The sequence below is a fragment of the Papio anubis genome, chromosome 6 (assembly GCF_008728515.1).
Source record: "Papio anubis isolate 15944 chromosome 6, Panubis1.0, whole genome shotgun sequence".
Classification (NCBI taxonomy): domain Eukaryota; kingdom Metazoa; phylum Chordata; class Mammalia; order Primates; family Cercopithecidae; genus Papio; species Papio anubis.
In genome coordinates, this window is record NC_044981.1 from 92,565,179 (window position 1) to 92,592,084 (window position 26,906).

The 26,906-nt window shown below is 38.9% G+C and overlaps 1 long non-coding RNA gene across 5 annotated transcripts in view; it reads left to right on the forward strand.

Moving 5' to 3' along the window:
* Positions 1–26,906, forward strand: part of LOC110742995 — a 645,960-nt gene that overhangs the window by 17,176 nt on the left and 601,878 nt on the right. For 3 of the 5 annotated variants that reach the window (XR_002521362.2, XR_002521359.2, XR_002521361.2), the window contains 2 exons: positions 14,487–14,589; positions 18,194–18,271. This is a non-coding gene — a long non-coding RNA (uncharacterized LOC110742995). Of the gene's footprint in view, positions 1–13,711; positions 14,590–18,193; positions 18,272–26,906 lie in introns of those variants that run through there. The other 2 variants (XR_002521358.2, XR_002521360.2) reach the window with 2 other exon arrangements.

Sequence of the window (26,906 nt, forward strand, 5' to 3'; positions counted from 1 at the left end):
CCAAAAAGGCAGTACCACTTAATATTTCTACCATCAATATGTAAAGTTTCTAGTTTCTGCATATCCTTGTCAATACTTGTTACTGTCTGTCTTTTTGATTATGGCCATTGCTGTCTATGTGAAGTAGTTTTAATTTGCATTTCTTTTATGACTAATGATGTTAGGGCATGTTTTTATTGTGCTTACTGGCTATTCATATGTTCTTTGGTAAAATGTCTTATCAGATATATATGTTCTGATTATTTTCTCCCGGCATATGGCTTTTCTCTTTTCAATTTTATTAATTTTGCATCTTTATTATTTATTTCCTTCTGTTTGCTTTATCTTTAATTTTCTCTTCTATTTCTAGTTTTTTAAGGAAGAAGCTAGATTGTTGATTTGAGACTTTTCTTCTTTTGTAATAAAGGCATGGTCAGGCGCGGTGGTTCATGCCTGTAATCCCAGCACTTTGAGAGGCCAAGGCAGGCAGATCACCTGAGGTCAGGAGTTCGAGACCAGCCTGGCCAATATGGTGAAACCCTGTCTCTACTAAAAATACAAAAATTAGCCGGGCATAGTGGCATGCGCCTGTAATCCAAGCTACTCAGGAGGCTGAGGCAGGAGAATCACTGAACCTGGGAGACGGAGGATGCAGTGAGCTGAGATCACGCCATTGTACTCCACCCTAGGCAACAGAGTGAGACTCCGTCTAAAAAAGAAAATGCATTTAATGGTATTGATTTTCCTCTAAGCAATTATTTAGTTGTATTGCACACATTTTGATATGTTGCATATTCATATTCACTTAATTAAAAATATTTTCTAATTTCTCTTGAGACTCTTTTTGACCCATGCATATAGCAGGTCTTTGAATAACATTGTTTTTCTTAACATCATTTTATTATAACATTGATGAGGAAAAAAAAGAGAACAATTCCCAGCCAGGGCCGCTATTTTCACCACATCTGCATGGGCTTTCTCTGGATACTCTGGTTTCTTCCCACATCTCCAAGATGTGCGCATTGAGTGAGTTGACATGTCTGTCTACATGGTCGCAGTGTGAGTGAGCAAGCATGTGTGTGTGTGTGTGTGTGTGTGTGTGTGTGTGTGTATGTGCACTCTGCAATGGGATGCCATCCTGTTCAGGTCAGGTTCTTCCCTTGGCCCCTGAGCTGCCTGGATAGGCTCCAAACGTCCACAGCCCTGAACTGGAATAAGCAGGTAAATAATTATCTTATTTGTTTTTATTAATCTGTGTTAACTGTATGTGTAGCTCACATTTATTTCAATGTTTAATATTAGAAGTGTTTTGGACTTTATTTAGAAGCTTGGTAATGCTTTTGTGACCAGAAATATGCCGTGAGAACTTAACTCTTGTTTTTATCAATTAGCCTGTAGTAAATTTTTTTTTTTTTTTTTTTTTTTTGTAGGTCGTTTAGCTCAAAGTTGCAGTTTACAAGAACCTATTGATAATATTAAGTGAGGACTTACTGTATTTAGTAGTGTGTTGCTTGATTTTCAAATATTTGGGGCTTTTTCAGATATTTTTCTGTCACTGATTCTTACTCATTTCATTATAGTCCAAGAACATACTTTGTATGATTTCAGTCCTTTCTTTTTTTTAAATTATTATTATTTTTTTTTTGGAGACAGTCTTGCTCTCTCATCCAGGCTGGAGTGCAGTGGTGCAATCTCAGCTCACTGCAACCTCCACCTCCTGGATTCAAGCAATTCTCCTGCCTTAGCCTCTTGAGTGGCTGGGACTATAGGCACATGCCGCCACACCCGGCTAATATTTTGTATTTTTAGTAGAGATGGGGTTTCACTGTGTTGTCCAGGCTGATCTTGAACTCTTGAGCTCAGGCAATCTGCCCGCCTCGGCCTCCCAAAGTGCTAGGATTACAGGCTTAAGCCACCATGCCTGGCCAGTCCTTTTGTTTTTGTTGTTTGTTTTACCACCCAAAATATAACCTATCTTGGTGAATGTTTCATGTACACTCGAAAATAATATGTATTCTGCTGTTGTTGGGTAGAGTGTTCCATAAATGTCAACTAGGTCAGATAGTTGATAGTGTTGGTCAGGGCTTCTATATTCTTGCTGACATTCTCCTTGTTCTAGTGATTACTGAAAGAAAAGTGTTGAAATGTTCAAGTATAATTGAAGATTAATCTATTTCTCTTTTCATTTTTAATCAGTTTTTACTTTGTGTATTTTGAAGCTCTGTGGTTAGATTCATACACATCTATGATTGCTATATCCTATTAGTAAATTGAACCTTTTATCATGATGCAATTTTCTTGTTTATTCCTAGTAACTGTCTTTGTTCCAAAGTCTACTTTGTCTGATATTAATATGGCAACTCCAGCTTTCTTTCTTTTATAACCTGCAATATTTTTTTTTCTTTTTTTCTGAGATGGAGTCTCACTCCGTTGCCCAGGCTGGAGTGCAGTGGCGTGATCTCAGCTCACTGCAACTTCCACCTCCTGGGTTCAAGCGATTCTCCTGCCTCAGCCTCCTGAGTAACTGGGATTACAGTTGCCTGCCACTGCGCGCGGCTAATTTTTGTATTTTTAGTAGAGACAAGGTTTCACCATCTTGGCCAGGCTGCTCTCGAACTCATGACCTCGTGATCCACTCGCCTCGGCCTCCCAAAGTGCTGGGATTACAGTCTTGAGCCACTGTGCCCAGCCAGTAATTTTGTTTTTAATCTATCTATAATATTATATTAAAACCGAGTTTCATGTAAACAGCAGGTAGTTGGCCTTTTTTGTTTGTTTGTTTGTTTTTGGTTTTGTTTTTTTGTTTTTTTTGATGGAATCTCGCCCTGTTGCCAGACTGGAGTGCAGTGGTGCGATATCGGCTCACTGCAACCTCCACCTCCTGGGTTCAAGCGATTCTCCTGCCTCAGCCTACCAAGTAGCTGGGACCACAGGCGTGCACCAACATGCCCGGGTAATTTTTATATTTTTAGTAGGGACGGGGTTTCACCATGTTGGCCAGAATGGTCTCTATCTCCTGACCTCGTGATCCGCCCCCTTGGTCTCCCAAAGAGCTGGGTTTGCAGATGTGAGCCACCGCACCGGGCCAATTTTGCTTTTTTATTCAACCCAGCAGTCTGTCTTTTCAGTGGTGTGTTCAACCCCACAGTCTGTCTTTTCATTGGTGGTTACATTTTAATGTAATGTAATTATTGATATGATTGCATTTAGGTCTTCCCTTTTATTATTTTTCTGTTTGCCCTATAAAATAAAATAAAAGTAGGCCCCTAGGCAAAACAAAATGGACTCCTTGAGGCAAAAAGACACCCCTGAAAACTTTAAAATCAGATTCCACAGCTTTAACAAAGCAAGAGGTCAGTTACGCTTCAATATTCACTTACCTTACTAACTACCACAAGACGTTCATTCCCATAACTAAACAGAAGCTAGTTACTGAAAAAAATGTCTGGGAGATTTCTCCTCCAACCTCAACAGACCACCTGATGTTGTGGCCAAACTCCTTTCCATCTTCGTGGTTTCACCATGACAGCTGACCAGCATTGTGAAGCATTTCTTCCTGATAAATGACCACCAACTACAGACTGTTTCTGGCCAGACCACAGAAACTGCACAAGATGCCTTTGTGCCCTGTGTTTACCTTTTGACGTAAAGAACCCAATTGAACTTCATGTTAATGTTAAATTAGTGTCCCAAAGTGAACATGGGATGGATATAAAATATTAATATATGTTTACTCATTGAGCATGTATTTGGTTACCTCCATAAATATTCAGAGATTCTCCTATAATCTGCAAAATGTATATGTTATACCTAACCCCCTCAGACATAGATCCCAACTTCTCTCCTTTGTCTTTGAAGCATGTACTTTTTTTTGTTTGTTTTGGCTGGAGGCTTTGTTTCTGAACCAGCAGGATATAACCCTTTCTAGGAAAAAAGCTCTCCTTTTTTATCCTCCATAGCAAGTGTCTTTTGTTAACAGGTCTCTGGGTTTTTGTTGTTGTTGTTGTTTCCATGTTCCCTCTTTTTTGTATTCCTTTAGATTATTTTGTAGTCTGCTGACTATTTTTTAGTATTCCATTTTAATTTATCAGCTAGCTTTCTGGCCATATTCCTTTGTAGGATATTTATAGTGATTTATCCAGGGATCACAATATACATGCTTAATCTCTCAGAATATGAGCTAATATTTATCACCTCAAATAAAATGTAATCTTACTACCATACAGATCCCTTTACCCTCCCCTTTTATAATTGTCATATTATTATACCACCTATATTGAAAAGCTACCCAAACATCATGATAATTTTTTATTTCAAGAGTCATAAATACTATTACTTAAATTATTTGTTATATTTTCCCAAATATTTACTGTATAGGTTACTCTTCCTTTATTTCTGAAGTTTCAGATTTCCCTCTGGTATCATTTAACTGCTGCCTGCCTGAAGAATTTTCTTTAGCATTTCTTTCAGACTAAGAGTGCTGGCAATAAATGTTTAGTTTTCCTTCATCTGATGATGTCTCTATTCAACTGCATTCCTGAAGGGTATTTTCAGAAGATACATTATTCTGAGTTGACAATTATTTTCTTTCAGCATTTAAAATATGGTGTTCTACCATATTCTAGCCTCAATGTTTTCTCATAAGAATCTGCAGTCATTTAAAAAATTATTCCTTTAGTATAATGTGTCATTTTCTCTAGTGGCTTTTAAGATTTTGTTTTGTTTTGTTTTAATCTTTGGCTTCCAACAGCTTTATTATTTATTTATTTATTTATATTTATATGTTTTTTGAGACGGAGTTTCGCTCTTGTTGCCCAGGCTGGAGTGCAATGGCACCATCTTGGCTCACCGCAACCTCCAGCTCTTGGGTTCAAATGATTCTTCTGCCTCAGTCTCCCAAGTAGCTGGGATTACACAGGCATGCGCCACCACTCACAGCTGGCTTCCAACAGTTTTATAAGTTTGAGTGTAGTCATAGTTTCCTTTAATTTGTCCTGTTTGAGGTTCATTGACCTTCTTGATTCTGTAAATTTATGTCTTTCACAAAATTTGAGACATTTTTTAGACATTTCTTCTTTAAATATTTTTCTGCACTTCTTATCTCTTTCTTATTTTCTTCAGGAAATCCAATTACATGAGTGTTAAGTCTTTTGATATTGTCCCACAGGTCCATGGGGCTCCATTTACTTTTTTTCAATCTTTTTTCTCTTGTTCAGATTGTACAATTTTTATTGATTAACCTTCAGGTTCGCTAACATCCCCTTGTCATCCCCATTCTGCTACTGCACTCATCTTGTGAACTTATTTTAGATATGGTGTTTTTTGGTCTAAATTTTCTCATTGGTTCTTTTTTACTTTCTATTTTTCTGCGGAGAATTTCTATCTTACTATTTATTTCAAGAGTGGTCACTTTTACCTTTTGGAGGATGGTTATAATAACTGCTTCAATACCTATGTGTGATAATCCTAATATTTGATCATTCCAGGGTTGGCATCTGTTGATTGTATTCTCCCTTAAGATTTGGTCAGATTTGCTGATTTATTATGTGTCTAGTAATTTTGGATTACATCCTCTGCATTTTCAATTTGTGTTGTAATACCTTGTTAAAATCCTTCAAATTATGTTTTTTAGGGGGAGGCAGGGGATGGAGAGAAGGGTTGTTTTAGGAGTTAATTGGTCTAGTTAGTTTCAGGCTGTTAGTTTTGTTTCACTTTCTGTTGATGAATGTCTGTCTTTTCAGTTATCAAAGCATTTATTATGTTCTTTGGGTCTCTCCCTCACATATGCCATTTAAGTGTTAGTTTGGGGCTTGGGCAGTGGTTTATTAAAGCTTTTACTATGCTTCTTTGGTTATGTTTCATGCATGCATAACTTGGGGGTGAGCCAGGGACTTGTGTTGATTCATATGCAGAAATGGGTCATCTCTTCCAGCTCTATCCACACCAGGATTTTCCCCAACTCTCTGGCTCCTAGGGACTCTTCTAGTTCTTCAGAATAGAAATACAGGGTTTTTCAGGTGAAGTCCTCTTGAACTGCCATTTAGTTTCTTGTGATAAGGCTTCTCTCCAGAAAAAGTGATGAAAGTAAAGAGGAAACAAAAATAAAAACATGGAGATCTTTCCCCGCAACACACACTGTGCAACAAAGGCATCTTTTTCTGCTCCTTCTATACTAAGATGGTTTTTTCTAAGTTTTAGGTGCCCATTCCACCTCCATCAGTTAATGCAGCACCATGACTATGCCTGCCCTTGGGGAAAGGCTGGGAGAGAAAAAAAGAGAAAACAAAACGAGGGTTTTTCTCAACACTCTCCTGTTTGAAAAGGTCCCTTTTCCTGGTCCTCCAGCAAGAAAGAGAGGTTTCTCTTGGAGATTTTGTTGTGCATGCTGACAATGGAGTTACCCAATTCAGTCTACCCTGAGTCAAAACTGAGAGATAGAGAGAATTATAGAAAACTCATTATCACCATACCAGTCATTCTTTTAATTTTGAGTTTCCCTACCAATCTGGTGTTCTGTAAGCTCCAAAATCCTCAGCTATTTGGTTTTTTTGTTCGTTTTTTAAAATCATCCAGAGTTTTTAGTTGTAATTGATGGGAAAGATAGACTCTAGTGGGGTTACTCCATTTTGGCCGGCACTGTACCATAGGTGAGTCTATCAAACATAATTGTCACGATTGTTGGATAGGAGGATGCAAAGACTAATCAAGAGGTGAGTAGCTATTACCATAGGAAGCCACCTGTTATTTGACTTCTGTCTCTTCATTTATTAGAGATAATACCACCTTGCTGTGACTTTTTCTAAGGTGTACTTTAAGTTGCAGCTTAATATATGTGATATGAACCCATTTATGTATCACAACAAAAGTTGTATGTGTAAGGTTCCACAGAGATTACACATAGAACTAGCTACTAGTTAAAATTGTGGAAGATGGGAATGAAGGCATACCTTTTTAAAATGCTATATGTGTCTGTACTGTCGGAACATTAGAAATGTCCAAACCAGCCTACCAAAGTAAAGAAGAATCCTCCTTATCCTAAAACTTACAGTGTCAGCTTTCACAGATTTCAGATGATTGATGTCTGATTTCTAGCTGCAGTAGAAACGTTTGGTGGGTGTCTGCTCAGCTCATCACAACTTTCTCTCTTTCTTTAAGAATCCGCCTTCCAATACACACTTCCCAGAAGGCCAGGCCCTTGGCAGCCATGTAGATAGTAAAGACCCAGTCTTTCTGGCCAACTGAAGGATTCTGTCTCCTGAAGATTTATAATGGGAACTGAAGGGGCTAGCTTATTCTGGACTGTACACTTGATCTGATGTTGTTCTGCTTAAGGAGCTGTAGGACAGCTACCTTCTACCACACATGTCAGTAAGTAGAGAACTGGTCACTGTGGCTAATGTCTATAATCCCAGCACTTTGGGAGGCCGAGGCAGTTGGATTGCTTGAGGCCAGGAGTTTGAGACTAGCCTAGGCAACATAGCAAGACCCCATCTCTACCAAGAAAAATCTAATGTGCATACCTATAGTCCCAGTGTCTCTGGAGACTGGGGTGGGAGGATCGCTTAAATCCAAGAGTTCAAGGCTGCAGTGAACAGCTATGATTGTGCCACTGCTCTCCAGCCTGGGTGACAGAGTGAGACCTCATCTCTTAAAAAAATAAATAAAATAAGTAAACCATTTAGCAGAAAGAGGAGGAAAAAAAGCACAGAAAAGTGCAAATAAAAAAACCAAGTGGTCAGAGAAAAAGAGATAATTAAACATAATGAGAATTAGATGGAGAATAAGCAAAAAATAAACTGTTCAGAAGAGCTGAATTATTCCTAAAGACTTTTAAATTTCCTAGTTGTATTAGTCTATTCTCACATTGCTAATAAAGACATAACCAAGACTGGGTAATTCATATAGAAAAACAGGTTTAGGCTGGGTGCAGGGGCTCATGCCTGTAATCCCAGCACTTTGGGAGGCCAAGGCAGGCAGATCACCTGAGGTCAGGAGTTTGAGACCAGCCTGGTCAACATGGTGCAACCCTATCTCTACTAAAAATATAAAAAATTAGCTGGGCATGGTAGTGCACGTCTGTAATCCCAGCTACATTGGAGGCTGGGCAGGAGAATTGCTTGAAACTGGGAGGCAGAGGTTGCAGTGAGCCTGTATCGTGCCACTGCACTCCAGTCTGGGTAATAGAGGAAGACTCCATCTCAGAAAAAAATAAAGAAAGAAAGAAAAAGAGGTCTAATGGACGCACAGTTCCACATGGCTGGGGAGGCCTCACAACCGTGGTAGAAGGCAAAGTAGGAACCAAGGCACGTCTTACATGGCAGCAGGCAAGAGAAAATGAGAACCAAGTGAAAGGGGATCCCCCTTATAAAACCATCAGATCTTGTGAGACTTACTACCACGAGAATATCATGAGGGAAACCATGATTCAATTATCTCCCACCAGGTGTCTCCCACAACATGTGGAAATTATAGGAGCTACAATTCAAGATGAGATTTGGGTGGGGACACAGCCAAACCATATCACTAGTTCCACTAACTTTTGTGGCCTATCAACATTATTATCATTTTATTCAAGGAAATAATCGTGTGTTTTTATAATAATTATTCCATTTTCCTTAAACTCTCTGAACTAAGACATTATATTTCTATCCCTAAATAGAAAATCAACGTTACAGGAAAACCGTGACTTAGATTATGATTTACTTATTGTTTTGAGAAGAAAGAGATGGTTGAGATTGTACACATATGAAACAGCTCTAAGAAGGCATAGTCCAGTATGCTATCACTATGGCCAGATCTTATCTTAAATGGAGAGCATAGCAAGAAAAACATTGTATAGTAAATTTGGGAAAGGGTGGGAGCATGTGGATTGATTAGGAAAAAACAGATTTCTGGCCATCTTGGAATGAACAACTATATTAGTCAATTCTTGCACTGATATAAAAAACTACCAGAGAATGGGTAATTTGTAAAGAAAACAGGTTTAATTGGCTCACAGTTCTGCAGGCTGTACAGGAAGCATGACTGGGGAGGCCTCAGGAAACTTACGATCATGGCAGAAGGTGAAGAGAAAGGAGCCACATCTTACATGACTGGAGCATGAGGAGGAGAGAGAGGGGAAGAGGTGCCACACACTTTTAAACAACCAGATTTTGGCCCAGCACAGTGACTCAGGCTTGTAATCTCAGCACATTGGGAGGCTAAGGCGGTCAGATCACTTGAGGCCAGGTGTTTAAAATCAGCCTGGTGAACATGGTGAAACCCTGTCTCTACTAAAAAAAATACAAAAAATTAGCTGGGGGTGATGGCGCCTGCCTGTAATCCCAGCTACTTGGGAGACTGAGGCAGGAGAATCACTTGAACCCCAGAGGCAGAGGTTGCAGTGAGCCGAGACTGTGCCACTGCACTCCAGCCTGGGCCACAGAGTGAGACTCAAAAACAAATAAATAAGTAAATAAATAAATGACCAGATCGCACGATAATTCACTTACTATCACAAGAACAGCAAAGGGGAAAATCTGCCCGCATGATCCAATCACCTCCCACCAGGCCCACCTCCAACATTGAGGATTACAATTCTACATGAAATTTGGGCAGGGACACAAATCCAAACAATATCAATAATTTACTCAGAAAAAAATTACCTGTATGCATTCATTCAACAAATATATTTTGTTCAACCACTATATCCCAAGTATCGTACATGCTGGAGATGGAGTAGTGAATAAAACAAGGCCTTGCCCACATGGAGTTTATGGTCTAGGGACAAGGAGGCAAAATAAACAAATATGAAATAGGGGTGATGGCTGCGATGTTTGAAAATAAAGTGGGGATTAGATAATATCTTGGCAGGTATGCTACTTTGTATAAGAAGACCCAGGGAAGCCTTGCTGATAAGGTGGCATTTAAGCTGAGACCTGACGGAAGTTTGGAAGCAAGCCAAGCTGATCTCTCCAGAGCATGGGTGGCATCTTTGAGCAAGAGCAAGATTTCCTGTGTGAAGTATGAAAGGGAGAGGGTGGTAAATGACAGGACCATGAGTGGACATGTCATGAAGAGGGCCAGATCATTCTGGCCATAAGTACTCTGGTTTTTACTCTGAGCACAGTAGGAAAATGTTAGAAGGTTTTGGGCAGAGGGGCAAAACAACTAAATTCTTAGTAAATCACTCTTACCGCAGTGGGAAGTATAGACCCTATGGGGCGAGTCTGGATGTGAGGCAACAATTAGTAGGCTCTTAGAATACTCAAGGTGAGAAAATTTAGTAGTTTAGACAAAAGCAGAAATGATGAAATATAGTCAAGATATATTTAAGGTGCTGCTGACAGGATTTGCTGATGGGACAACTGTGAGTTGTGTGAGACAGGAGATATATATATATACACACACACACACACACACACACACACATATATATAGGTGTATCGGTAAGTTTTTGGATTAAACAGCCAGCTGGCTGGAGATACCATTTACTGAGATGAAGAGTCACAATTTTGTGTATGGGGTTGGGGAGAAGATGCAAACGCTCTGTTTTGGGATGCCTATCTGTAGCTAACAACATGCCATGTGTCTGAAGACCAGACACGGTCATAAGACATGCTTTAAATCTGTTAGCTTGTTTAAGCAATCATCTGAGGTAGAGTAATAATATTGAGCCATTTTGATTAGGAAACTGGGCAAAGAGAAGTCACATATCACTTGCCCAACTGCAAAGTTAGGATCTAAATCTAGGGAGCCTAGCTCCAGAATCTGCACTCTTATCTATCTAAATGGATATATCAGCAGGCAATTGGATACAGTCTTCAGTTCAGGGTATAAGTCAGGTCTAGATAGAGATATATAATTGGGAATTATTAGCACATTGGTGGTATTTGAAGCCACAGTACTGTTTGAGATCATGTAAGGAGAGAGCATGGATGGAAAAGACAATCAGTTCAGGGGCTAAGTCTTGGGATATTTCATCATTTGGAGCTCAGAAATGAGAAGGCACCAGTAAAGAAAAAAATAGTTGGCCCAGCATGGTGGCTCACATATGTAATCCCAACACTTTGGGAGGCTGAGGAGGGAGGATTGCTTGAGCCCAGGAGTTCAAGACCAGCCTGTGCAACATGGTGAGACTTTGTTTCTATAAAAAGAGGAAAAAAAAAAGAAAGAAAATTAAATTAAATTCCCATACATTACATTTAGTGTTCATATCTCCTTAGATGCCTCTTGGCTGTGATAATTTCTCACACTTTATTTGTTTTTGATGGCCTTGACAGGTCTGTTGTTGTTGTTGTTGTTGTTGTTTTTTCAGATGGAGTCCCGCTCTGTCACCAGGCTGGAGTGCAGTGGTGTGGTCTCAGCTCACTGCAACCTCTGGCTCCTGGATTCAAGCAATTCTCCTGCTTCAGCCTCCCAAGTAGCTGGGATTACAGGTGCACGCCACCACACGCAGCTTATTTGTGTATTTTTAGTAGAGACAGGGTTTCAGCATGTTGGCCAGGATGGTTTCCATCTCTTGACCTCGTGATCCACCCGCCTTGTCCTCCCAAAGTGCTGGGATTACAGGCATGAGCCGCCACACCTGGCCAGGTTTTGTTTTTTTTAGAGATAGAGTCTTGCTCTATCACCCAGGCTATAGTGCAGTGGTGCGATCACTGCTTACTGCAGCCTCGACCTCCTGGGTTCAAGTGATTTTCCCATCTCAGCCTCCCAAGTAAGCAGCAGTGTGAGCAACCATGCCTCACTAAGTTTTATATTTTTTGTAGAGACAGGGTTTTGCCGTGTTGCCCAGGTCAGTCTTGAACTCCTGGGCTCAAGTGAACCTCCTGCCTCGGCCTCCCAAAGTGCTGAGATTATAGGTATGAACCACCACACCTGGCTCCTTGGCAGTTCTGAGAAGCCCTGGTCAGATGTTTTATCAAATGCCTCTCTATTGGAATTTGTCTGATGCTTTTCTCATGATTAGATTGGGGTTAGGGCACACACACTATCAATATGACTTACCATTGTTGATGTAACTTCTGACTACCTGGCTGAGGTAGTGTTTGCTAGGTTTCCTCTGTAAAGTTACTCCCCCATGAAACTCCCCTCCCACCTTCTACTGTGGAAGTCAGTAAATCAGCCCACACTTGAGGAGGGGAGAATTATACTCCCTCTCCTTAAGGGAGGTTATTTATATAAATCATTTGGAATTATTTGGCAAGGAAGATTTGTTTCTTCTCCTCTTATTAGTTATTTTTCAATAATTTACTTACATTAATATAGACTCATGGTATTTATATTATACTTTGAGTTATAACCCAATACTACTTTGTGTATTTTGTTGTTTAAATAGTTCTAGTTTTAGACATCAGGAGCTCTTTCTGATGGTTCCTGTATCCCTTTGACATACCCCTAACAATGTGGGTTTTGTTTTGTATTCTGAGCACTTCCTATTTTCTAGCACTACAAGATGCTCCAGGCCCACTTTGTATATTTTCTGCCCTAGTCCTAGAGTCAACCTTTCATCTAAGGACCCCTAAGTTCCTTTTTTTAGAAGCCAAAATTTGTGGGGTGTTTAACAGCTTCCTTGGCCTCTGCTTATTACATGCTAGTAGCAACCTTTCTCCTGTAGTCATGAAAATCAGTGATGTTTCCAGACATTGTCAGATGTCTCCTGGAAGGCAAAATGGCCCCAAGTTGAGAACCACTGCTATAGAGATAGACCTGCTGAAAATTACATTAAGATAATATAATGGAGAGCAGTGGGAGAATTCCAGAAGAAGCCTCTGAACCTGTCAGCAGATATTGCTGAAGGATTCAGAGGAGGTTTGCCAGAGAAAGTACCATTTGAACTGAGAATTGATTTGCAATTCTCAGTTTTATTGAGCAATTATCACAAGCCAGACATAAGGTAATGTTTTACTTTCATTATTTCTTATAATTCCAACCTTAAAAAGCAGGTATTATTGTCACTTTACAGCTGAAGAAACTAAGGTTCAAAGGGACAAAATAACTTGCTTAGGGTGCTTGAGCTGGTCTTGAAAGACCCAGCTGTGCATGTGGATGGAAAGTTACAAGGGTACTGACATGTGCCCACAGTGCTTAAGTCAAGACTATCTCAACTACTTTCTTTGTTTATAAACGTGCAATACCACTTCATTTTAAATTTATTTTTTCCCATTGAATTCTGGGTTCTTGAGAGCAGGAACCATGCAGTGTTCATCTTATTTCTAGCACATCTGCTTTCTAGCACAATGTTTGCAGTGATGGGTGTTCAATAAATGTTTTACAAGTGAACTAATATTAGTCTGTGTCAACAAATTCACCACTTATAGCTTATGGAATTAATTCACAGTTCCTTCCGGTCAGATCACTATCCTGGCAGTACCTCTGGTAGAGTACCCATTGCTGGACACACCAGCCAACCTCCAGGAGTCTTTTAGTCATTCTGTCTCATTGTTTTACTCTCAGCATCCCACAAGGCTAGTTGGCTGGTAATGTGACTTCCTCAAATGATTATGGTATGTGATCATAGTATGTTGCCATGGGTTAGAGCTGCAAAACAGGAGTTCTGTAAGGGAGAGAAAAATAAGCTACATCTCTAATACTAAAATGTCAGAATGTATTGTTACTAATTTCCACATGTAACCCCAATTATATATATATGTATATATATGTTTATGTGTATATTCTTTTGAAAATTCCTTTATCTTGATTGTTGTAGCATTTTAAGAGGAAATTTATGCAGATTATGAAAGAGGTTTTTTTCCTTTCTTTAAATTCCTTACCATTCTCTTAGTAATTTCCTTTTATTTAATTTATTTATTAATTTTTGGTGTTTGTGAGGATGGAGTCTTTCTTCTTGTTTATTAAACAAAACAAGGGGAGAAGTGTCCTTTTTTTGTTCCTTTTCTTTATTCTACAACTTTTGGATCTGCTATTTGCAGTTGCTCTGAAATTTTGTCCATTGAATTAGAAGTTGCTCTCTGGTTTCAAGACTCTTTCTTCCTTTCCTTTGCTAAAATTTGGTCTAATTAAAAAAACAGTAGATCATAGTTAAATAAAACTGTACCCAGGATAACCCTAATTTCCATATGCAGATTTATCTGCACTGACAGCCACCCCCCTTACACACACACACACTCTCTCTTTCTCATTCTCCTTTCCCTCCTCTCCATCTCCCTATTGCATTGTGTATGACTGATTTTCAGAGCACCTTCGCTGTTTCCCCCTTCTCGTTCCCTTCCCATAAAATATCTAGACAGGAAGGAGGTGGCTGCAGAGGCTGAACAATCTCATATTCTGCCTGCAATGTCATCGTTTCTTTCCCCCATTTTAGGGGGCTGAAGTTGCCCAGCAAGGGATGCAGAGGAGCTGGAAAGGAAGGGGGGAGCTCTCCAGAGGCAGCTGCGGTCAGGGGCAGGGACTGCCGCCAGATGTGCCTGCCTTTCTGGGCTTTGATGCGAAAGGGGCAGCAGGAGGAAATATTGGGAGACAAAAGCCCCGGTTTAAATGATCATTTTCTTTATTTAACATGGCAGCAGACACTCTCTGCGTAGGATCACCATGCCGAGCATAAACTGGACTTTCCCACTTGCCTGGCAGGAGTCAGACAGATCCCTGTGTGCTAAATGAACATCTGAGGTAAGACCCACTGTTTCAGATACTTGCTTTTTTCCTAATCAATTAATTTTCTTAAATATATGTTTCAGCCTCAACCACAAACAGTATAGTGGGGGCAAATCTGTGTTCATGTGTATCTAAAAAGCCAAGAAAAAGCAGAGGTGTAATAGATTCAAGTCAATTTGGGGAGGTTAGTTACTTTGTCAATTCTGTGTATGCTGTTTGTTTTTTAGGAAAAATATTTGGTTTAAGAATAGACTAGTGTCATTATAATCCACCACTGGTGATAATACTGATGTTCAGACTCTTAAAAAAACTTTGTAAAAAGACAGTGAGCTACAGATGCATGTGTTGTATTTTTAGCTCACATACAAATATTAGAACTCTTATTAAAATGATAGGGTTTTTTTTTTTTTTTTTTTTTTTTTTTAGCAAAGAAGGAATGAATGCTGCATAATTAAGTACAGTATTTAATTTGGCTGTTGTGAAGCAAAAGAATAAGGTAATAATTTTTATTGTACTAATCAGTCTCAAGATGTTCTCTGTGTTAATTGGGTTAAAAAAATTGCAGTACTTATTAGAAATTCTAATTTCACAATGCAGCACTGACAATAAGCTCAGCCAGTGAATTATTCACATCTTTAATTTGCTCACTTAATGACAGTGTTCTGTAATCAGAGTGCAGAGACTGCTGCCTATGCATTATGTATGATGCTCAGGACTTAAATGCAGGACATTATGAAGCTCTCAGTGGTTCAGTAATTAGTTTTCCACAAGACAGGATTTAGATATTCACAGATAAAAGTCCACAGTTGGATAATACTAAGGTTGCAACACAAAATAACAAAGGAAAGGAAGCTCAAAGTTTAGACTGAAACTTTGTCTCTAGGGCCTTGTCCACCGTGGAAACAGAATCATGCCACCTGAAATAGTTGCCTAGCTCTGATCACATGTTTGAAAACTGTTTTTGAACAAAGTTGTAGCAGGCAAGGCATTTGAACAATTTCAGTGGACCAGAGGGGAAAGATAAAACCTTTTTAATTAGTGTTCACAGAAGCCCTGCAATATATCCTCCTAACAAGTCTGTAGTATGCATAGCAGGCATCCTCAGTGTGCTTTGTAACTTAGTTATTGCAAATGCAAATCAGGTTACAATAGTGTTTGGCTGTAATTGTGTTTGTAAAAGGGTTACATGCCCAAATGGAGATTGAGCTTGCTCATGGTTTTGTTCCAATTGCTTCTGAGGGAAGGTTTGAAAATCAAATGAGATATTAAGTAAATCTGGGCATGAAAGGAAGTAGATCGGAATTGTCAGTGCAACTTTGGAATTTCTTACACTTGTCAGTTTGGAGTTGTCAGTTTTTCCTTAATGATGCTAAGGTTGTTCTGTCATAATTATGTAACTTTAATGGATTACCCAGCCCATTAGCAGTACTTTAAAAATGTATACTAGGTTTCAGAAAACATGTCACAGTATCATTTCTAAAGTTTAGTAAGTAACTTGAAATCTTTAAGTGATTTTTTAAAAAGAAGAACATACTGTTATGGTAGACATATAGGGTATTTTTGAGAACTTAAATATTAATATTTACTAATAAAATATCACTGCTTTATCATTTATCAGTCTAAGATTTGTGCTCATTTTCAAAATCCAGGAGTTAGAATCCTTAGTAAAAATTGGTATCCAACATTGGAATACACAGCAATACTTGGTAAAAAATACCTTTTATAGGTTAGAGCATTATCTACAAGAAAGTTGAGCTGAGAAGTCTTATAAGCAAATGTAATGTTTAGTAAATAATGAAGGGTCAAATTTCTGAAAGTTACATTTTACCATACATTTGAAAAATTCAGAATTAAAAAATTTAAGTCACATCTCCAAATTTGACTTCTAATTTCTAGAACTAAAAAGTTACTTCAAAAACCAAAAAAAAAAAAATTTTTTTTTTCCCATAAATGTTTAGGAAGCTGTTGCCTGTGTGATACTTAGAACATATTCTTTGGAAATGATGTTTGGTTGGAGCAGAATTAGGATACTAAGCAGCTGAGCAGGTCACCTGGCTTTGACTTGGGTTTGGATACAGGTTAGCATCCATATATGGGTAACATGTGGCAATCCAATCAGATGGTAGTCGTGGTGCTGGTGGTAGCTGAACAGAGTTTAATAAATAAATAAATAAATAAAAATAGAGAAATGGTTGAGAATTAGGAAACTTCAGTTCTATTCCCATTTTTGCTACAAAACAGCCATAAAGTTGTTATAGGGATAAATGAGGTAGAAGCAAAAGTTTTTTTGAAGATTATAAAGCAGTAGATAAAAACAAGGGAGCTATTTAACATAAAACTAAATGTATTTCTTTGAACCTGTGTTATTCATTATGGCGGGGATTGCCATCCACATTTGCAACACTCTATAGTGCTAAAATGTCAAAATATTCTCAAGCATATCAATTTAAATGTAATTAAATGAAAAATAAGCCATGAGGGGAAAAAAAGTATTTTTCTTAGGTATTTGGGGGAGAATAAGAGCATTTTGAAGTCTCATAAATATCAATTTGGTGTTACCACTCCAAAAAGGTTAGCAATTATCATGCTTTAGAGAGTTCTTCTACCCATAACTTAAGAGACACTTGCATATTAATATTCTAAAAAGCCTTATGCATGAAATGTCTGCTAATTACTAAGATTTTAGCCATCTTTTTCATTCTAGATTGTATGATTGAGATTGAAATCATTTATATGACTAGAATTTTGGAGCTCTTTTCCTCACTAAAAGTCAATTTATATATCAATCAATCAATAATTGGCTATCGGCTGGGTGTGATGACTCACACTGTAATCTCAGCACTTTGGGAGGCTGACATGGAAATGGAAAGCAAGTTGATCAGATGTGTGTTTCACTTGAGGTAAGGAGTTTGAGACCAGCCTGGCCAAAGTGGTGAAACCCCAACTCTACTAAAAATACAAAAATTAACTAGACATGGTTGTATGGACCTGTAGTCTCAGTCATTCGGGAGGCTGAGGCAGGAGAATTGCTTGGATCTGGGAAGTAGAGGCTGCAGTGAGCCTGTTGTGCCACTGTACTCCAGTCTAGGCAACAGAGCAAGACTCTGTCTCAAAAAAGTGTTTTTTTTTTTTTTTAATTGGCTATCCATTAATTATTTTTTCAGCACCTACTGAACACTTGTAATGCTAGCAAAAATAACATGATAACTTCCTGTCATTCTTGAGAGGCAGTATCCCCATATTCCAGGTGAGAAATTGAAGCCTAAAGAAGTTAAGTAACTTGACAGCACAACAGAGCTGGTGAGTGGAAGTTGGAATTGAACGAGCTTTAGGTCCTCAATTTGCAGTGAATAGACTACATTTTAAGTTTCCAAGGCCTTCTCTAAGACTGAAAGAAGGTAGACTGAAAGAGGTTCTTGTCCTCAAACTACTCACAGTGGTAATACTTGAATTTCTTCTGCCTGGCTCAGTTGTTGGCCAGGACTCTTGCTCCTCATGGTGCAATCCAGAGACCAGCAGCATTGGCATCATCCAGAACTTGGCTTGGCTGCTTCTCAAACATTAATGTGGACTTTGAATCACCTTGGATGTCTTTACAATGCAGACTCTTATTCAGTAGGTTTGAGATGGGGCCCGAGATGCTTTTCTGACAAGTTTCCTGATGATGCAATGTTGCTGTTTGGGAAACCTCCATTTGGTGAGTTCTACAATTTGTCTTGTTTTTCAGTGTGTCTAAGGTAGGCCCAGTATTCCTAACTGGGTTCCTCACTGAGTCATAGCTTTCCTCCAATTCTGATGTTCTCTTGATCCAAATAGAAGAGCTTTCACTTTGACTTCTTGACTACAGCCCTCTGCTGCCCTGGATGCCAACCCACATAGCTATGACCCTGCCTTCCTGCTTAGCTCTAGCTTAGACTTTCTTTTGAGTCCACACTCCCAGTTACAGTGATGTTCTAACATGATCCTGGTTGAGGATCTTCATTTATTCCTCTTCATCAAAACCAACTATGAAGTCCATTAAAAACCTGCAAGCCTTCTAGGTCTACAACCATAGATTTTAATTCTGGGGTGAGTTTTTGGAATTGTATTTTCTTTTACAAAGTTTTATAGTTGATTCTCATGGGTGTCACATACAGAGAACAACTTTCCTAGAGGCCCCTGCTATGGTCTGTCCCGATGGGAACACCTTAGAAAGTAATATTGGCATGGCTTTGGTTCAAGTTTGCAATACACTGACAACCTTTTGTCTATGCCTCTATGTTAGCAATGAGAGCACAGCATGGAGAGAACTTAAAACTTTACTGAACTAGTTTCAGAAGGCCTTGCTGAGTAATTGGCATTTGAATTGGATAGCCATTGAATGAATAGGTCCTTTGTTCAGGCCAATGGGGTAGCATATAAAATGATAGTTAAAAGTCAGAAGTGTCTTAATAGACATCCATTTGGACAAAAGTGTTTTTTTAACACATGGAAAGGAGAAGTAGGAGATAAAATTATAAAGGTAGGTAAAAGCCTCATTTTTAGAACTTCATGTGTTACACCAAACAGTACGTGCTTTATTCTACATATTGTGAGGATTATCAGATATTAAGATGGAAAGCAAGCTGATCAGATGTGTGTTCCAGAAAGACAACCTTGGCATTGAGGCAGATGAATTCAGTGAGGCTAGACTGAAGACAAAGAGACCAGTTAGGTACCTGTGGTAATAGAGTGTGAGAGATGGAGAGGGATCCTTTCCTTGTGCCACATACCTGGGCCCTGAACCTAAGTTCCTCTGTCTCAGACACAGATGATGTTTTGTTTTTTAAACTTACATTTCATAGCAATAGCCTGCTAAGCCTCTTAGACCTTATAAATGGCATGGCCTTGAGAATTCAGGTAACTCAAAGCTTTTATGAGCCATCAGTAGTTCTTACTTCTCCTGATTATTTTATTTTATAGTGCTGAGACAGCTAGCTCTAGGGTTCTTCCCTTAGGAGATACTTAGAGCTTTTAAGGTAATTATTTAGGAGAAAAATCTACTAATGGCCTAAGATAAATTTGAAACCAGTTAATGAGCAGCTGTATGAATGCCAATGGTTGGGAGACTTGTGTCTAGGCCTGTTGAATACACTGCTTTTGCCCTAGCTTTGGAGAGAGACTGTGTTATCCTTGACCTAGCTTGAGTTTTTAGGTCCTGCCTCTGGATTTGTTCCTTTTACAGTGAGAGCTCCAGTCAGATGCCTTTTAAAAGTGAGCGTAGATGTGGCTGGGTGCAGTGGCTCACGCCTGTAATCCCAGCAATTTGAGAGGCCTAGGTGGGCAGACCACCTGAGGTCAGGAGTTCGAGACTAGCCTGGCCAACATGGAGAAGCCCCGTCTCTACTAAAAATACAAAAATTAGTTGGGCATGGTGACAGGCGCCTAGAATCCCAGCTACCTCAGGAGGCTAGGCAGGAGAATCACTTGAACCCAGGATGCTGGGGAGGTTGCAGTGAGCTGAGATTGCGCCATTGTACTCCAACCTGGGTGACACAGCGAGACTCCATCTCAAAAAAAAAAAAAAAAGTAAGTGTAGATGTATTGCTTCACCAGACTTCATTTACTCACCTCTACATGGAAAGCTCACTAAATTCTAACAACTACATATATTGTATCATAGACTATATTTTGGAGACAATAATCCTCTCAGATGTGCTTAGGCATTTCAACAAGTTTTTGACCCAGCCTAGTTTCTTCTGATTTCCATTTCTGTTCTGTACTTCCTTGTTCTTAGCTCAACTCTGTCTTCCTTTGTGGGGTAAACTGAGTGTCCCCCTCCCACGAAGATTTCCACTTCATAACTCTCAGGGCCTGTGAATATGTTACTTATACAGTAATCCTCCCTTATCTGAAGTTTTACTTTCCATAGTTTCAGTTATCCATGGTGAATCACAGTCTGAAAATATTAAGTGAAAAACTCCAGAAATAAGTAATTTGTAAGTTTAAATGCTGTTCTGATTAGTGTGATGAAATCTGTCACCATACCACACTGTCCTACTCTGTTCCACCTGGGTGTGAATCATCCATTTGTCCAGTGAACCCATGCGATAGACACTACAGGCCCATTAGTCACTTAGTAACTGTCTCCATTATCAGATCTACTGGTGAGGTATTGCAGTGCTTGTGGTCGAGTAACCCTTAGTTTACTTAACAATGTCCCCAACGTGCAAGAGTACTGATGCTAGCATATTGTTAAAATTATTCTGTTTTATCATTAGTTATTGTTGTTAATTTCTTACTTTGCCTAATTTATAAATTTTATTATGGGTATGTATGTATAGGAAAAAACAGAGTATATATAGGGTTCATTATTTTCCTTGGTTTCAGGCATTCACTGGGGGTCTTATCTCCCTTGAGAATAAGAGGGGGAATACTCTATGGCAAAAGGGACTTAGGAGATATGATTAAGAATTTTGAAATGGGAAATTATTCTGGATTTTCTGGGTGGGACTTGTGTAATCTCAAAGGTCTTTTTTAAAAGGTGGGCAGGAAAGAATCAGAGAAAGGAGGTGCTACTGTGCTGAATTTGAAGACAGAGGCAGGGACTATGAGCCAAGGAAGGCAGGCATCCTGTAGAAACTGCAAAAGGATGGAAACAAATTTTACCATACAGCCTCCAGAAGGAACCAACCCTGCCAGTATTGGACTTCTTATATCCAGAACTGTAAGACATCAGATTTGTATTATTTTAAGCCACAAAGTTTGTGACAATTTGTTACAGCAGTAATAGAGTATTAATATAGCATATGGTGTACCTTTAACTGATTTGTTTCTTTGCTCAATGTATCCTACTGATAACATTTTTATTGGTTCATCGTTGCTCTTTTTTGACTACTTCTCTTTTATTGAGTCAGCACCCTTACTTTTTTTGGGCATCCATTTCCTCACTTAATGACAATAGTGTTATCTAGGAGATGAGTGACTGCTGGCACTGTTCTGAGGTGAGTGAGGTTAAGGCCAGCAAAGCACGCCACAGTGTCTGCTGTACAGCAGGAGTGTAATGGATGCAACTGCTGTCCCTTCGTGGGCTTTTGCCAACCTGATCATTGGGGTTTTACTCACAATCTTGGAGAAATTTAAAAGCTGTTTTGCGTATTGGCAGCTTATAGGATAAAAAAAATTCATTTAGAATTTAGATTAGTAAGTGCTCAGTGCTAATAGCATTTCTAGATTAATTTCATTTTCTTCAATCCATTTCAAATCTCATTTAAAAGATATTTTAATTTTGAATTATTGACTTTTGTGGTAAAATACATCTCATTTGTGGCCATGTCTACAGTTTACGTACTGAACTAGCTAAAGCAAAGGAGAACAGAGTTCCTCCCCACCCCTACCCCCCCAACACACTAGAGTCCACAGTACATTTAATGTCCTACGTAGATAGAGGCCTTAAGGGTTAAGTGAGAATGTGGGTGAAAGTACTTTGTCAGTCTTTTGCTGTGCAATATAATTTGTTGGTACATTGTTGCATTTATAAGGTTATGAGCTCCTTGAGACTAATACTGTGTATTATTTCCTTGGATCCCCAATGCCTTACAAGATTTATTAAATAAATTACTAAATAAGTTAGAAAATTAGAGTGGGGGAAGGAAATGAAGAAGAGATGGAGAAAAGGAAGATAAAGAACTGGATTTGGTAGTTCTTTGAGTAGGATCACTCACTAGTTGTCTTGAAAATGGCTCCTGATCCGTGTATTTGTGCTCTCACCCACTAACCTATACACAGCTGGTGTGTAAACGCTAAACCCTCCCTCACATGAACTTGTCTCAGTAACTCAGACTGCCCAACTAGGGTGGGCATGTAAAGCAACCCACTCCTTATATGAGTTTACTATTGTTGCCATAAGCAAGAACCATAAATGAGGTGGATTAAAATGACACAGATTTGTTATCTTACAGTTCTGTAGGTCAGAAGTCTGGTCCAGAGTCTTAGCTCTCACCAGGCTAAAACCAAGGTGTCAGCAAGCTGTGTTTCTGTCTGGAAGTTCTAGGGGAGAATCTGCCTTGCTCATTTGAGTTGCTGGCAGAATTCAGTTCCTGGTGGTGGTGGGGCTGAGACCTCACTTTCTTGTTTACTGTCTGAGGGATGTTTCCAGCTTCTTAAGGTCATCCACATTCCTGGGCTCATAGATCTGTTCCTCCATCTTCAAAGCCCACAATGGCAAGTCCAGTTGCTCCCTCACTTCAAATTTCTCCTCCTCTTTCTTCCATATGATCTTTCTGGCCCATTCTTTTGCCTCTCTCTTTCAATTTCCAAAACTCATGATTACTTTGGATCCACATGGATAATCCAGAATAATCTCCCCAGCTAAAGATCCTTAACTTAATCATACCTGCAAAGTCCCTTTTGCCTTTAAGGTAAAATACTCATAGGTTCCATGGATGAAGAGGTAGAACTCTTTAGGGCATCATTATTCGTTTATCATAGCCCTTAATTTATAACATTTGTCTATATTTTAATTATTCCACATTTTGTTTTCTGATTTGTGTAATATAATTTTTTTTTTTTTCTTTTTGGAGACAGAGTCCCGCTCTGTCTCCCAAGATGGAGTGCAGTGGTGTGATTTCAGCTCACTGCAGCCTCCACCTCCTGGGCTCAAGTGATTCGTGTGCCTCAGCCACCTGAATATCTGGGATTACAGGCATGTGCCACCACACCTGACTAATTTTTGTATTTTTAGTAGAGACAGGGTTTCACCATGTCGGCCAGGCTGCTCTCGAACTTCTGGCCTCAAGTGATCCACTCACCTTGGCCTCCCAAAGTGCTAGTACTACAGGAGTGAGCCACCATGCCCAGCCTTGATTTGTGTGATAGTATTTTTAGTTTCTCTCTAAACGTCAGTTATCCATTCTCAGAACTCTATCAGGCATCTAGTTCAACTCTGTTGTCAGCTCCATTTTTCTGCAATATAAAGTCATTTTTACCCCAGTTTGTTTCAATCCAGTTAGATTCAATTCAATTCAACAATAATTTATTGTCTGCTGGAAACATTCCTAGTATGATAAAGTAAGGTATAGAGTTTGTAATCTGCTTGTAGAGATAAGACGTATTCACAGGAGATAGAGAAAAATCAAGACAGAATACAGACATCTACCAACCTACCATGTGTATATTACAGACAAGGGAGCTAGAAGAGGAAGATTAACATGCATTGGTGGGATTAAGTAAACAAAGTTGTGATTATGCCTGGCTGAAGTCACTTATATGCTATGATTTAAGGGACAATGGGAAGGTCCTTCTGCTTGAAACTACCTCCATACATAGCCTGAAATTTGTTGCATCACTTTGTCACTATTATATCACATCCATTTAGTTTAACAAGCATTCTCTTTTATCAAGGCATCCTGCAAAACTCTTGCTCTTCATATAAATATTCTTTTTTTTTTGAGACAGAGTCTCGCTCTGTCATCCAGGCTGGAGTGCAGTGGCGCGACCTTGGCTCACTGCAATCTCTGCCTCCCGGGTTCAGACCATTCTCCTGCCACAGCCTCCGGAGTAGCTGGGAATACAGGCACCTGCCACCATGAAAAGCTAGTTTTTTTTGTATTTTTAGTATAGACGGGGTTTCACCGTGTTAGCTAGGATGGTCTCCATCTCCCGACCTTGTGATCCGCCCACCTTGGCCTCCCAAAGTGCTGGGATTATAGGCGTGAGCCACCACACCTGGCCAAATAGTCTTAATTTTTAATTGAACCACTGTATACTAATCCCTGTACTTTAGTTTGAATCAACTTTCTGTAGATTTGACATTTTGAGACCTCAGTAATACATAAATGAAGTAAGTCAGGACCAAATGAGAAAAAGCCTTGGAAAACTGATCTAGGCCAGGACACCTTTTATTCTCTGATGATGCCCCTAAGAGAAATTAACATGGCAGTAGTGCTGACTCCCATGGAGTGTGGCCAGGAGTCCATATTCCAGTGTTCAAGGGCAAGTAGTCCATCTGAAGCAAACTCCTATTAACATCATAGAAGTTCTTAAAATGTTAAGTAGTGATGCAGCTATAGAAGTATTTGGACAAGAGTAGATAATTATAGTCAAGTCACGGTAGCTTGTTTACAAAATGCTAGATCCAGAACCTTAGCTAGTGTCTGAGGATACAGATCTAAGTTCCAGCTCCATTAGGGAGAGGTAGCTGACAAGAGGTAGATAAATTCGGATTCCAAGCAAATGGCCTAGAGTTCAGAAAGGAGGCTTGAACATAAAGTGGACACCATAGCTGAATCCCAGAATAGAGTGGGACAAAGGATTGAGCTTGGAGCTTGGAGCACTAGTGTCATGGGAGACATGGGCTTTGGATGACAGGACAAATTTCCGATCATTGGCATCATGACTGTAATATCCAATGAGGCCCTATTCTCTTTGGCTCTGGCAGGACAGGATTCACTGACTGTTGTTCTTCAGGACTTGTAACGGCACAGGCCATTGTAGGCTCTAACTGTCAGCCTTAGAGGAATAAGAAGAGCACAGTCAGTTACCACTAGGGGCTTTATGGTAAAAATAACATCACAGGCATTTGTCCCACCTATGTAGTAGAGTTTGTCTTATGCCATATGACTCCAGTCATGATTGAATTAACAAATTATTCCTATTAAAGTGTTATTCTAAATCTAGACCTTGGTCATTAAATTATTTGTTCATTTTGTTCATTTTCTAAGCTAAAAATGTAGGGTGTATTTTAGCCGAATAGAAGAAATGAATTCTAATAGTTCAAGTTCTCTGAAGATGAAATGAGAGGCCATGGGCTCCCTGAAACTGGAAGGATCAAAACATATATTGGGTGACCATTTGGCAGATGAGATGCTGAGGGATTAAACGATGACATTTAAGGTCCCTCCCAATCTTAAAACCCTATCTAAGCCAGGATGATATAAATATACCTAGGGTTCACAGACATTATTTTTATTTACTGAACACCTGGCTTCTTTTAAATATTAGAAAACACTTATTAATTAGAAGAGATATTAAAATGGAATAATTTTCATTAAGCATGCCTGGCCATTTTTAATTACTTTCTTCAATTTAAGATCCCCTTAATACACTGATTACTTATTAGATAAACCAATAATCTTCTATGAGTTGCAGTAAAATGCAAATTTATGCATAAATATTTAAATGTTACAGATAGTCATATACAGTGAGGATCCTCCTTTTTTTAAGCATAAAATTCATACTGGTATATTTTATTATATAGTTGTTTATTTTAATCCTGAAATAAAACCAAAGTTTGTCTTCTAGTTACACTGAATTTCAATGGCCTTTTAAATTGTAATTTAGCTCAGAGTTCTTTTAGAAGAAGGGCCTATCTGTACCTAAGATGTATGTTGCCCTAGGTAAGGCTGTTACCCAAACAATCCCTGCTGTACCTGGCAGTCTGTGAAGAAAAAGTCTAAAGAAATGGTGTGTGATTTTGGAATTGGTGTCTATATCTAGGAATAGGGTCCTCTGAGAAAGGCCTTTTCTAAATTTTTGCTTTGGTGCCTCCATTTTAAGTCTGGAATTACCAAAGTTTTGTGCTTCAGAGATCATTAGTGATGACGTTTGCCTCACTGAGTCACAGTGAGTTTGAGTGCCTTATTTATTCATCTGTTGTACTTAAGAGTTCTCTAAGCTCCTTTACTTCCAATTTGACAGTGACTCATAATTTCATTTATGGGATTCAGTGACATGTACAAGATCACATTGTCAGTAGATTGGAGTCGTGTTACCTCCTTTTGTGATGCTGGGCTACAGCCTTCACAGTACTTCTTTCCATTTTTATATCTCTAATGACTACAAGGTGACTAAATCAAACCTTATTTGTCTGATGGTAGGTAAAATAAGGTTACAATCTAGACCATTAAATATAATTCCTATTTACTGAAAAATAATGTTTGTAAGATTTGTAAGTACTTAGTTTTTTCCTAAGATATTTTCTAAACCTTATCATGTGTAGTATATATTTTACAAATAATATAGATGTCAATCATATGTATTAAGATATCAGATATTTACAGGTTTCAGGATACTTAGCATTTTAAAAATAAATTGCTACTTATACAGTAATAGTTCACTTGTTGCCTTGTGATTGTTCGTCTTAATGAATATTGTTATATGTAGTTGGAACAACCAGGAGCAGAAACTTGATCATGATTCAGGCTGAAAGTTATTCTCAGAATTGTAATTTCATAATGTTGTACATTATAAATAACTGACTTGATTTCTCTTGATCTCTATGTGCTGATTTAAAAAAAAAATTCTTAATTACATGTCTAAAACTAGAGGTAGGCAGGAATTTTGATTGCAGCATTCTTATACCTTGTTTCTAAGAA